Genomic DNA, 13111 nt, shown 5'->3' with positions numbered 1-13111 from the left:
AGGATTGCTGTTCCACTCTTACTGTGAGCTGATAGAAATAAGACTATGACAAGCTGCAAAAGAAGATAGATTTTCAGTGAGGCGATAATAATGAAATCAATTTGACTGTGCTTTTTTCTTTTGTAATATCTTTCCCCCACATCTGCTGTATTCATGGAATGAATGTTAATTCAGTGCAGGGCTTCCACAACAGCTCCTCTTTTGTAGCATGTAAGGAATAAGGAGACAGACATTTAAAGAGATGGAAAAGTCTAGAAAAGACCCTGGTCATTCCTTCCTCCCGTGTGCACATACTAGTTTTGCTTTTGTTTTTCTGCTTGAAATAATTTGTTCAGATTATTTTTTTTTTTTCAGCCACTGCAATGAGCTTTTAAAGAATATATGCATTTCGGTTTCCTTCTGATTTATTTGATATGGTCTTCAGTGGAATCAATTCTGAAATAAGTATTTTTTGAATCTTCACTTCCCTGAATCCTCACTTCTTGCATGACAGAGTAGATTTCTCTGCTATTTTTGTGAGCGTAAGGGAACACAATACCTGTCTCAGCAGACCCCTGTGATTAAGGTGTCTGATAAATTACTTTATAATTTTTTTAAATTATGGTATATTTTTATTCCAGAGCACAGCATGAATTAGAAGGCAGAACCTTTATAAAGTGCATTTGTAGAATGGATGTTGACAGTTCTTAGAGGTGAGATTTGCAATAGTAGAGTTAACTGTAGAGTTTAGGGATAAGTAATTAATTTATGACTGCCAGGAAGTCCCAGTTCTTCTGTTTCTTCCCTCTAGCTACTGCCAAGAAAGACACTCTCTGACAGAAAGTTAGTTTCCAGCCAACACTAAGCCTGAAATGAGAATTGATGGTGCAGGATTTTGTTGTACCCAAAAGGTGGAAGTGTCGCTTCAAATGGCTTTCCAACGTGGTTTCCCAGAGTGTTCCTGTATCTTAATAGAACAAGTTACTTGGAATCTGATGAAGCAGATAGTCCTGCTCAACAGTACTGAAGAACCTTGTTCTTCTATACAAATCAAAAGTTAAAAAGAACTGGAAAGAGATGCTTCTGTTATTTTCAGTGAAACATTTTATATGCTAGTTGTATCTCCCCCCTCCCCTGGCAATTATCTTCCCATTTGACATAGCTTTTAAGATCTGTATAAATATATCCCACTTATGGGATGACAGCTATCCTTTAGTGCATTTTGGGGCAGGGGGATTGAAATGAAGAGGGTGAGTCCAAAGCTCAGGAAAGCTCAAAATTCACCTCACAGAGTTGCTTCCTTCTGCAGCTCTTGGCACAGAGCCGCGCACTGTGTTCCAGGGGCACCTTGATCCTAAACTGACAGGAGGAGGTCTGGGAAGCAGTTGATATTCTGATGCGATACTAAGGCTGCTAAATGGAGAGATAATAATTTTTCACTTGTAATTTATTGCTTTTTGGAAAGTTACTTTTATGGATTGAGCTTCACTTCAGAAAAGCTCTTTTGGCTGCACTTAAAGCAATGCCCCTTGGGATTATTTTGCACAAGAATCAAATGTGAGATATCTGATAAAAGCATATTCGTCTTAAGATATTTAGTAGAGTAAGGCAACAGTTCAAAAGTAGGATTCGCTCAGCGTGGTTACAGCCTTTATTGGCATCGATGCAACTTCAGAAGTAGCAGAGCTGAGAGCCTGGCCAGCATGGGGGATATTGGCCATATGGCAGGCAGCGCTGCAGGGTGATGCTGTGCCACCTAGGTAGTTGAGAAAACTGTTTTCTTGAAAAAGCTCGCTTGTGCTTTGGGTCCTGAATATTGTTCCCTCTGCACTTACCTCTCCACTTTTTACTGGTTTACAGTTATTGAATATCTTAGAGTGCCTGAAGTTAGCAATGGAGGTGCATAGTCACATAGAAATAAACTTATTCAGGAACTAGTCTTTTGGCTTGGAACCAGAGTTCTTCTACTTCCAAGAATTTTGCATAGTTGTGAAAGAAGTTGCTCAACTACTAACGGCTTTGTATCATTTTGTTTCTGCGCTTTTTGGGAGTGGGGAGCAGAGAGAGGAGGAAGGTAGTAGAGAAAATTTAGCATAAGCTACTTCTTTACAATGTCTGTAGTACAGATGGGACATGAAAACATTGTATTTTCAGTTTCAGTTGGAATGGCAGTTAATGTGAGCAATACTTTAAGCACATGAGCCCATTTACAATACTTAATACCTTAAGACATCAGGACCTACCCTTCAAACTGGGCTTGACTAACACTTCAGGCTTTAAGCTTTCTCAGACTTGGTTTGCTAATCTCTCACAGTGTACACTCATTCACTGGTGGTGCCTGAAGAGGAGGTTTGCAACCTTACTGTTTTCCACTTTGTTTTGAAAGTAGTAATTTTCAGTGTTAAATTAAACCATATTCTTCCAAGCATATAAAGTAAATTATCTTCTCCATGTAGTATAGCAGCAGAACTAGCTGAATAGCTGCTCGGGTCTTTGTTCCTTAAAGTAACTTGGTGACTGATAGCAATTGTTACCCCTCTGCAAGGCGAAGGAGTGTCCAACTGCTATTGTTAGTGTTTGAATGACAGGTCTTTCTCCATACTCCTGTGGTAGCAGTGAGGATGGAGATGGAGTTGGTGAGGGTACCTGAGAAAGGCAGCTGTATCCTGCTCCAGTTCCTGGTTGCACTCAGTACACTGATTATGCAGAAATTTGGGTTTTGCTGCTACAGATGGATCCAACTTAGTTGCCTCTAGGATGTGTATGAATAGCGTGGAGAAAACAGAGAATGCTTTGTAACGATGAACTCCTCTGGCATTTTAGCTCCCAAATTCTAGCAAGTCTCTGAGCTTAGAGGGGATGAAAATTTTGGGATGTTTAACTTGGTTTTTTCCCCAGAGACTTCTAAATTGAGCATGGTGGTAACTGAAGGCATTTCTGTAAGAAGTGATGTCCCTTAATGGGTTTCAAGTCTCAAAAGCACAAGGCCACTTCTCCAGCATGAAGTAAACACAATGCATGAGGAGTTGAGGTAGAAAGTATTAAGTATAAGCTACTAAAAGCTAGTTTTTATCTTTGGAAGTATTGGGTGAATGTAAGAGGTGGGCAGATGCACAATGCAACAATGAACTTCTGGCACAGCCACATTTAGAGAAACTGAATCACTTTTGCAAACTGATTCACCAGTGAGCTATTTCAAGCGTTTGGTCATTTTTTAAAACATGTACCAGGTCCTGGTATATAAGATAGTGTTTTGCCTTAAAATCCTCAGATCTGACTGTCTAAAGCTTGTCTTCGCTGTGCCATCATGAATTGTGGAGTGGAGATCTTGATAGGTTACTTGCAAAAAGACAAAATTCTCAGTTCTTGTAATTCAGTCATGTGCATTAATCTATGTGAGAGCATTTTGCCCATATGAGGTATGAACTTTTTGTTCTCTTAGACACCTTGCCCATGCCTCCATCGCTCAGACATAGAATCATAGAATGGTTTGGGTTGGAAGGGACCTTTAAAGGCCATCTAGTCCAACCTCCCTGCAAGGAGCAGGGACGTCTCCAACCAGATCAGGTTGCTCAGAGCCCCATCCAACCTGGCCTTGAATATTTCCAGGGATGGGGCATCTACCACCTCTCCGGGCAACCTTGTGCCAGTGTTTCAAAATTTTTTTCCTTATGTCCAATCTGAATTTACTTCCCTCTATTTTAAAACCATTACCCCTTGTTCTATCGCAATAGGCACTGCTGAAGAGTTTCTCCCTGTCTTTCCTGAAGGCCTCCTTTAGGTACTGGAAGGCTGCTATAAGGTCTTCCTGGAGCCTTCTCTTCTCCAGGCTGAAAAGCCCCAACTCTCTCAGCCTGTGCTCATAGGAGAGGTGCACATCACTTTCCATCCAGATTATGCCCTTCTCATGTGTTTGCCATATGCCAGCTATCCAGCAGGGACCAAAGGAAAAAAAAAAAAAGCATGGATGGCTGGTGACTTGCATAAATGCAGGAAGCAACAAGGGCAGAGACAAGGGATCTTTATTTTAATGTGTTCTTGAAGTGTAAATTTAGAACTGCTGCTTCTGTGGTCATGAAAGATGCCTTAGGATCAGAACTAGTGAGGTCTTATGTATCAAGGGTATAACTGAGATATGCTCTGTAGAAAAGCATAGATGATATTTCCCGATCGTACTTTTTTCTTGTATTTTATACAGCCAGTGGGAGGAGCTGGATGCAGAGGGCCCCTGCAAGTGTAGTTTCTCAGATCCCACAGGCAAGCCTTTCATCCCAGCCTGCGGCATTGCTGGTGACTGTTGGAGCAGGTGACCACTGTGATGTTCCACTGTGATGATGTGTGTTTGGTGAGGTTTTTTTAGTCTTCATCTCGTTATCCATCAGTGTATGCCTGTATATGTACAAACATAAGCCCGTGCTTGATCTTTTTCCATAGCTTGGCTGTATCTTGGCCTTGTTCTACAAAAAGGATTTTTTTTTTTAATTGTGCTGCTTAGACTTGAAAAAAGTGTTTACCTTATTCTGAAAATTATGGCATGCAGAAGAGTACACAGGCAAGGCTTGATTTTTCTCTAAATATCACTGACACAAAGGGAATATGAACTTTCCATGAATTAATTAACTCATACTAGTTGTTCAAATAGCAAAAGCAGGAGAATGAGATGTTCTTTGGCTGAACACAGAGGCATGGGAAATGCTGTGTGTTGTTCGGCATTAGACATAATCTAGTTGAAGTTGGATAACACAGACATGAAAGGCTGAATGGACATACCAGTATGTTTCCAAAATAGCTGTGCAGGTGTTTTTGAAATGTTGTTTGAGCAAATAAATGGATCTGTTCTTGGCAAGTTGTTCCTCTTCTTATTTACCTTTAGTCTAAAGGGAACAAAAGCACATTATAAAGCTATAGCACCATTCAAAAGCTGGCAATCAGAAGCTCGTAAAAAAATAAAAATAAATTGAGATTGTATTGCAGAGGAGAGAACTTTGCAGCCATTAAGACAACAAAACTACTCCCTACATGGAGTACTTTATGACCAGAACCCTGACGAGGCACTTGAGGAACGTCGTCAAAATACCGCAGCCTGAAGACCTATTTTTATTTTTATACAAATTTAACTTTCTTTAAAAATAATACTAAAAAAAATGAGAAGAGCTCGTAGTTGCAGACTCTATGATTCTATGAACTATAGAAATGTCTTAACACGTGAGAAGTGAACACTTCTTTCTTTCAGGGAAGTAAATAAAATACATCATCTGAGTGTTCAAATATAAAAAAAAAACCTGTTGACAAAGTATAGGATGTCTGCAGTAAGCAAAGCTTACTCTTTTTGCTGGAAATGACCTACAGAGTTATTTGATTTCTTTAGATAGTGGAGTTAAATATGCACAAAGTAAAACAGCAGCTATTTTCTGACGTGGAAGGAATTGGTCTCATAAAGCTGAAAAATGTTTCCTTACTTCACAAAGAAACTTTAGAGAAGGGTACCCTCACGTTTATTGTAAGTAACTCCTACATAAATACTGCTACCGTACAGTTACTTTTATTTTATAAATGTAGGTTGGTTTTTACCTTTCTTATATGTATAAATACTGCTTCTGCTCTTTTGTTTTTGATGTGCTTATCTTCAAGCTGAAGATTTTATGTGCGGCATGCTGTATTGTAGTGCTGCTTCTTTTCTTCAGTGACAGCCAAGGAAGCTTTTTTGGACTGAGTGTCTTCCACAGAGTATTTTTTCATTATAAAAACTTACAGCAAACTTCACTGGGTTTTTATCTTTTCTCTTTTAAATATCTAAAAAGAGATGAGTGTTTATTAGTCATATTCTTATTAGTCATAAGAATGTTTTCCTTTTACTTATGAAGCTTGCAGATCCAGAAAATGCTGAAGAAAACTGATTTGGGATTCAGCTCTGTTCTTCAGAAGGAAAGGAATTAGTTTAATTTTTTTTTTTTATAATGGAGCCAAGTGATTGTATACGAAGTGAAGTTATGAATCTTCATGAATAGGAAATGAGTTTGGAAAAAGTGCAAGGCAGTGAAATTGAGTAAGCTATTGACAATGTTGCATATCGTGGTCTACCATTCATGAGGAAAAATTGCATTAAGTGTAGTGTCTTCTCTTAATCCAGTTGCCAAGCTGTAATGGACAGTGAAATACATTGATGGTATAACAAATTAGTGAATCCTCAGCTGTCTTTTACTTTCTTCTCTAAGGGAAACAAACATCTCTGCAAACAAACATCTCATTTGTCACGTTTTGTTAGCTGAAACACTGAGGATTATTCATGAGGCAACTCATAGGAACTTTTAGGTTCCCTGCACCCCCAACTTACAGGGTTTATTCTTTGTTGCCTTGTCCTCAGCTTTTAGTCATTATTCTTGACTTCACTGTGCTGCCTTCTGTGTGCACTGCTTGGTGGAATCTCTCATGGTACAAGCAGAGTACTAAGACATAGCATTTCTCCATACTTCATGCCAAATTCTTTCTTGGATCTACTATTTTCCTGAATACCTGTGGTCCACTGGTAAAGCAATTACAGAGATGCCTGCAGTCCTTCCTTCCACTTTATTAAACATTTCACTTCTCCTCTCGAATTCCTGGAAATTGGTTGTAGATACAGAGCTTCTCTGTGTTCCCACCTGGCTTTTGTTCAGCATGTTGGTAGCCCTCTGTATAAAATGAACCTTGATAAAGAGAATATTCATTCCTTTCAGCTAGCTTTCCAGTCTCCTAAGTTTTGACTTATGAATGTTTTTCTTTGTAGTAGAGTGTTGTGGGAAAGGAGAAGACACTCCAACAACACAGCCAACACCACTGGCAATATAAGTGCTACTTAAATGTGGAGCATGGTTTCTTCATGGTATGCTTCTCCAGGCTTCAGTTCCTCTCTTTGTCTCCATCCCTCTTTCAGTTCAGAAACAAATATATTCAAACCAAATGCCAAAGAAAAACTTTCCTTTCCTTTCCTTTTTAGAATAGCAGTTGGATCAGGACTGTGTGAAGACTTGCATAGATACGAGACTAACAGCTTTGCTTCAGTGTCAGTCTTGTATTTATTTATTGCTCAGGAAGTTATTTGAAGAAGCATTATAACTATTTGAACTGAACAAACTGCAGTGCATTGTGCTTTGGTTAAATCATAACACATGAAGCTCAAAGAAAGCCCTCTGCAACATTTAAGGGTACTTTCTGTGCTCATTTTCTTTAGAAGTTGGGGCAGAAGGATATTAAAAAAATCTCGAATGCACTGAACTTAAACCAAGAATAATAACAGCAAGAGAAAACGCTCATAATTTAGAAGTGAAACTTGTGTAGTCTCACAATAACTTTCTGTCTTCTCAGCTTCTGGTAATTTATTCTGCTGTCTTGGGTCTGTATTGAGTAAATACACCACAACAACATAATCCAATTCACTTGGTAGTTACTTAAGGCTGCTTGCAAGAATAATCTTAAAAACTGTTAACTAAAAAGGAAATAATAGTAATTTTAACACAATTAAAATAGCACTACGTATGAAAAATAAAATAGTAAAATCTGTTTTAGGGCCATGCCTGCAAATTGCTGAATTTGTGCACATCTGACTTAAGCTGCTTCTTGGAAATTACATTTCTCAATTTAATTTAATGATGTGTCTGTTCTATAAACTCTCTTCTATAATTTGCTGGGAAGGTCAAGGTATTTAACCTAATTAATAAAAGTATGAGCAGAGATAGTGGGGAAAAAAAAAATGCTTTGCCTTAAGTATATACTTTTTCCCTGGTGAGTAGAAGTTGAAGATAAAATAGTGCCTTTATACTGTCTGCCATCCTGTGGCCAAGATCGAATTTTACAGGTGCTTATTAAAGACAGGATAGAGTCTGGATAATAGAAATCAGGATAGACATAATAACTGCAAGAATACTTAAACGTAATAATCTTAAGATACAGTTTTAGAATTCAAGTCTAGTAATATGTTCACATTTGGGTAGTGTGCATTTGTTGTACATGTATACCTAAAAAACCCCATGAAAAATACTTGCATACCCAAGTATTTGGGTATGTAGTTGCAATTTATAACCTGAGAAAGGATGTAATAGTGTGTAGTAACAGAGCAGTACTTGTATAGCCTTTCATCTAAATGTGTCAAAGTATTTTTGTAAGTAGATGGGAAAATTGAGGCTCAGACAAACTGATTTGTTCATACTGTTTGGCAACAGATCTGGGAAGAGCCTGCAGAGTCTCAGTTTCCAGTCTTGGCTTTGACTTCCAACTGAGTGACTCAGTAGCCAGGGTGACCATCCACAATTCCTCTGACGGCCTTTCTGGCAGCCCACTCAAGTCTGGGGGCAGCAGGATGGGAGGGGCTGCGAGGGGGAACATGCTTCAAATACCAGACAGAGCTCTCTTCCATCTCAATGTGCAGAGCAAGAAGACGAAACTTTCTCAGGAAGCTGATGTCTAGTGTGGGACCTCTTCCCTGGTTCTATTCTGTGCCTTTCTAAAAATGTCTTTTGGTATGAAACCACAATCTCCTGGACTGTAGGAGCCAAGAGCGACGCCAACCAATGCAGTGCTGTGGGAGCATCTCTTCCCTTCCCTCGTCTTGTCTGCAGGGAGCCCTCTGCCTCCATACACTCCACACAATCTCTCCTGCACCTGCCACTTATGCACTCATTTTACATTCTAATGAAATGTTATTTAGACTCTTATGCTGTTGTTTGAATATTAATATATAGGGGCTGTGTTAATACATAGTGGAACAAATAGCTTGTTTATTATTTTCCTAGATATTTGTTGGATCTGCAGTTTTGGTATGGTGCACGTGGTAAGCATGAAGTACTTGGAGAGATGGGACCCCTTTTGAAGCCTTTGTGCTAACTATTTGGACAACACAAAATAACCATTATCTTCCAGAATTAGAAGTAAAATTTCATCTTACTTCTTTGAAATCACTTACTATTTCAAAGATCGAAGCTGATTTTATTTTTATTTGGTTTCTTTTTTGTTTTGATATCTCCAGTCCTTACCAAACCACCATCAGATATTTCAAGTGACCGCTGACATTTATTTTGGTTGTACCTTGTTGAAGCCAGGTCAAAAAAAGAATACAGAACTTAAAACAATATTAAAAAAAATATATTTGCACAGAACCATTTCTCAAAGTCTTTTAACAGAGGTAGATGGATAGAGCCATTTTTATCAGCTCTAATTTGATGGGTTTGCATACTCATTTTAGTAAAGTAAAAAGTTAAATGGAAACTGTATACTTCAATGAGTATATTAACTGGTTTTGTGTCTTTTCATCTGTGGCTGCAGAGGAAAAGACAAAATGGAAAAAAATTATTTACATTTTACACCTTAAAACTAAAATGCTTGGGCTATTATGCTTTATGAATATTCATTGCTAATAATAATGCCATTTCCTCTAACTGCGCTGGACTAGATCTTGAGCTGCTGGCTCTGATAGCACAAAGATTTCACTTTCTATTTCATAAATTCTGTGTTGGCAAAGTTCAGTTGTTTCAATGTAATCTTGTTGTCAAAGGAAGTCATTACCAGAAGAAGAGGCAATTTCTTAGCGAGTAAAGGCAGTCTGAGTTTTTTGGATTGGTGTTTGAATTTATGAGTGTGTCAGATCAGAGAATACAACTGCAGAATTGTTTTCTTATTAGAATCATAGAATCATAGAATGGTTAGGGTTGGAAGGGACCTTCAAAGGTCATCTAGTCCAACCCCCCTGCAAGGAGCAGGGACATCCCCAACTAGATCAGGTTATTACCTCCCTCTTCTGTGTGAGCTGAAAAGTTGAATTTTGAACCACATAGAGTGTTTTCATGCTGTGCGTTTCCTTTATAGATGAGCTGGATGGGAATAGCGTTTTTAAAATACTAACTGGAAAATAAAGAAATTCCTAAACTAGCCTTAAGGATTTTTTTTTTTCTGCATTAATCTTATCTTGTTTGGTGGTTAATTAAGGTTCAGCTCCTTCTAAATGCACTGAAAAACCAAAGGACCATAAAGGGTTAAGAACCTTCTTTCCTATAAGAACAGAAAATGTAGCAAGTATCTGTTTAATTGCCCAGGGACTTCTGTGGTTGCTTGTACTGAGTCAGGTTAAAGCAGACTTCTGGAGCAAGGCAGGGAGAACAGCTTTCCTTAAGAAGAAAGCAGATTGCTGGAAAAATTAAAGAACGTTTTGATGCTGTTGTGCCACGTGTCAGCACTGTTTCACAAATACTACGGTGCTGGTCTTCTCCAGCGTTGCACTAGACGCCCTGGTTATCCCATGGCACTGTCTGACCACAGCTGGGCTGTCAGCTGGGTAAGTCATGCTGTGTTTATCTGAAGAGGTCATTCTTGGCCAGGATTGAATACAGGTCTGACAATCCAGACTTCTGAAAGTAAGCTGTTCTGGAGAGATCAGGCTTTCATCACATCAGTGGAAAGTTTAGAGATGCAGAGTGGGCTCAATGCGTGTGCGGGGCAGCTGGGTGACCTGTTTATTTTCATGGTTCTACTTTCTCTCGACAGCTGTCCATGCTGTGGGAGTGAAGGAGGAGGCACAGATGCAAGGGATGGGACTGCTGTGCTGCTGCCAGAGGATCTGCTTTCTATATTACATGTTCAGCTTCCCTGGACTCGGGTGACATGGCTGGGAAGCAACAACTAAAATGTCCTGTTGCCATTTTCAGTCCTGACTGACATTTATAGCATCAGACACAGGAGATGTTCCTCAGCTCGGAGTGAATGAAACCTCTAAATCACGAGCTGTACGGCTGCTAATAGAGCAGCTGCTTGCTCATCGGATCTCGCCTCCTCGTGTTCTTCGCATCTCTGGTCAGGTTTCATTTCCTAGACGTATAGAAGGTATATATCCATCAAGGAAGGTGCTATTAAGGACAAATAAATGTCTCCATGTAGTATATTCTACTTGAATTGTCATTTGGATGAAGGCACTTTCAGAAATGGCTTTTTACCTGGAAGGCTGTGCTAGGGCTGAAGTGATTCAGAGGAAGAATAAAGCCTGTGAAACTCTCTTCGAGCAGGGCTCGAAAGAGGCAGTAATTTGTCCCCTGCTCCATTATATAATTTGATAGTAGGTTAAAAGTGCTTTCAGCTGCAGAGCCAGCTCTTTTAAAAGCAGTTTGTACGGACAGCAGGTTTTCCTGTGTCCTGACTCTGTGAGGGGTGTTGGCTCCTGCATTTGCAGCCTGTGAGAAAGAAGCTCAGCTCGAAGCCATGTGGAAAAGCTTTTCCCGAGGACACAGACCAGCAGCCCTGCCTGCAGCCAGGCACTGGGCTCTCCTTGCCCCGATGCGAGCCTCAGCCTCCTGCAGAGAGGTGCTACCAGAGGTTGGGAATGAAAACCAAGCGATGTGTGCTCTTGGCAACGTTCATTTCTGTCTCTCTTTTCATAAAACCTGCATTTTGCTGCCTCTCACTTTCTACCCCACAGAACAGAGTAAATATTTATGCTGCATCTCTGTCCATCTTGTAATATTTGGAAGTCTACCCTGAAGGGATGCATATGTAAGAATTGGCTGGGGAATAAGGAGCAATGTTTCTGTTGAAGTTCAAGCTGCTGTAGAAAAGTAGCTGCTTTTTCTTTTTTTTTTGTTTGTTTTTTTTTGTTTTGTTTTGTTTTGTTTTTTGTTTTTTTTAAACCCAGAAACAAGCCCCAGCAAAATTACCTTTTCAGGAAATGTACAGATTTGCTTTAAAAATTACCCTGTTTCAACATATTTTCTTTGCCAGCTATTCTGTGGAATTCATTTAAATTCATTGTGTCAGCAGCCACTGTAGCTGAAACATTAATGTGAAAGTTTCCAGTGGCTTTCATTAATTTGACTTGTATTATCCTGATGCTTAATCAACAGATTGATTGTGGCAAGAAAGATTTCTGAAATTTGTCTTTGTTTGCAAGCCTGTGGTAATTTCCTATATAAACTTGGTGATTGTTAAGGAAAATGGTGGCTTTTACTATCTTTATTGGACAGATGTATATGAATGTTGATTATGCTACTTATTCTGTGGATCTTGACTGACTGCATGCTAATTAGCTGCCTTTTTCTTAATTACTCTGGTGTTGCTTTCCTAGCAGTTTCTTCTTTCGTTATTCCCTAGCCACGTATGTACTTTCTCTCCTAGTCCTTTATTCTACACAGATGCTCTGTTGATGATCTTTGAACGCAGGCAGGGAAAAGCCCCTTGTCATTTTTTTTTTTTTTCCCCCTCTTTGGCAGTGAAGCATTTGGCCACGTCTCCATGTTCTTTTCCTACCAGTATTACTTCCAGATGTTTTCTTGGTGCTTCGTTCTTGTTTGCATTTGAATCATCACTTGAACATTAGCAGTCTGTTTTCGAGAGGGAAGCCTTTGACTTGGTAGCAACTAGACATGGACCCAAGCCGCAATTGTCTGACCTCAACTTCCTCAGTTTGAGGTTATGTTTGGATTTGAGATGTTGGTTTGGCCTATAGCAACAGCCAAACCCAGCCACAAAGTTAATTTCTGAATTCAGAGATGGATTTTACCAATGATCAAAGACTACACAACTCACTGCTTCATGTTGACTACATGTAGAGTCAAACTCTGTTGCTAACAGTGTAACTTTTTTTTTTTTTTTATTGGAAACAATGCTATGGGCAGCTTGCATCTTCAGTGAAAATAAATGACCTGGAAATCTGAGCTTGATTGATTTTTGCTCCAGAGTGCCATAAATATCATCTCAGGAAGGAAGATGGTCTCACTTTGCAGGCTGTAAGTGAGACCATCTCTCACTAAGGTTTGCAGTGACCATGGCACAGGCCTGAGCTGTGCTGCTCTGATAAGAGGAATTGAAGCTCAGTTTCTGCCTGTGGCTGCCTCAAACACCTTTTCCTTCCATTAGCACTGTGCGGGTATGGGAGGAGTCTGAGGAGTCAACCTTGCTGGAGTGACAGCTGTGAGAGCTCTGAATAATTCTCTAAGGGCTTTGATGCAGGAAGGAATTATTCATTACCAATTTAAATAACAAAATATAGCCCTACTACCCTGTGTTCCTCACAGCTCTCACTACTCGTGCATCATTCCCAAGAAAAGAAGTATGGCCCGTTCTTACATAGCCCCAGTACTCCCATCCTGTCTCCTGGCTGTTGCTTCAGGCATGAAGA

Source organism: Chlamydotis macqueenii, chromosome 9 (assembly GCF_036417535.1).
Source record: "Chlamydotis macqueenii isolate bChlMac1 chromosome 9, bChlMac1.mat, whole genome shotgun sequence".
Lineage (NCBI taxonomy): Eukaryota > Metazoa > Chordata > Aves > Otidiformes > Otididae > Chlamydotis > Chlamydotis macqueenii.
Note: the sequence above shows the minus strand (reverse complement) of the source record.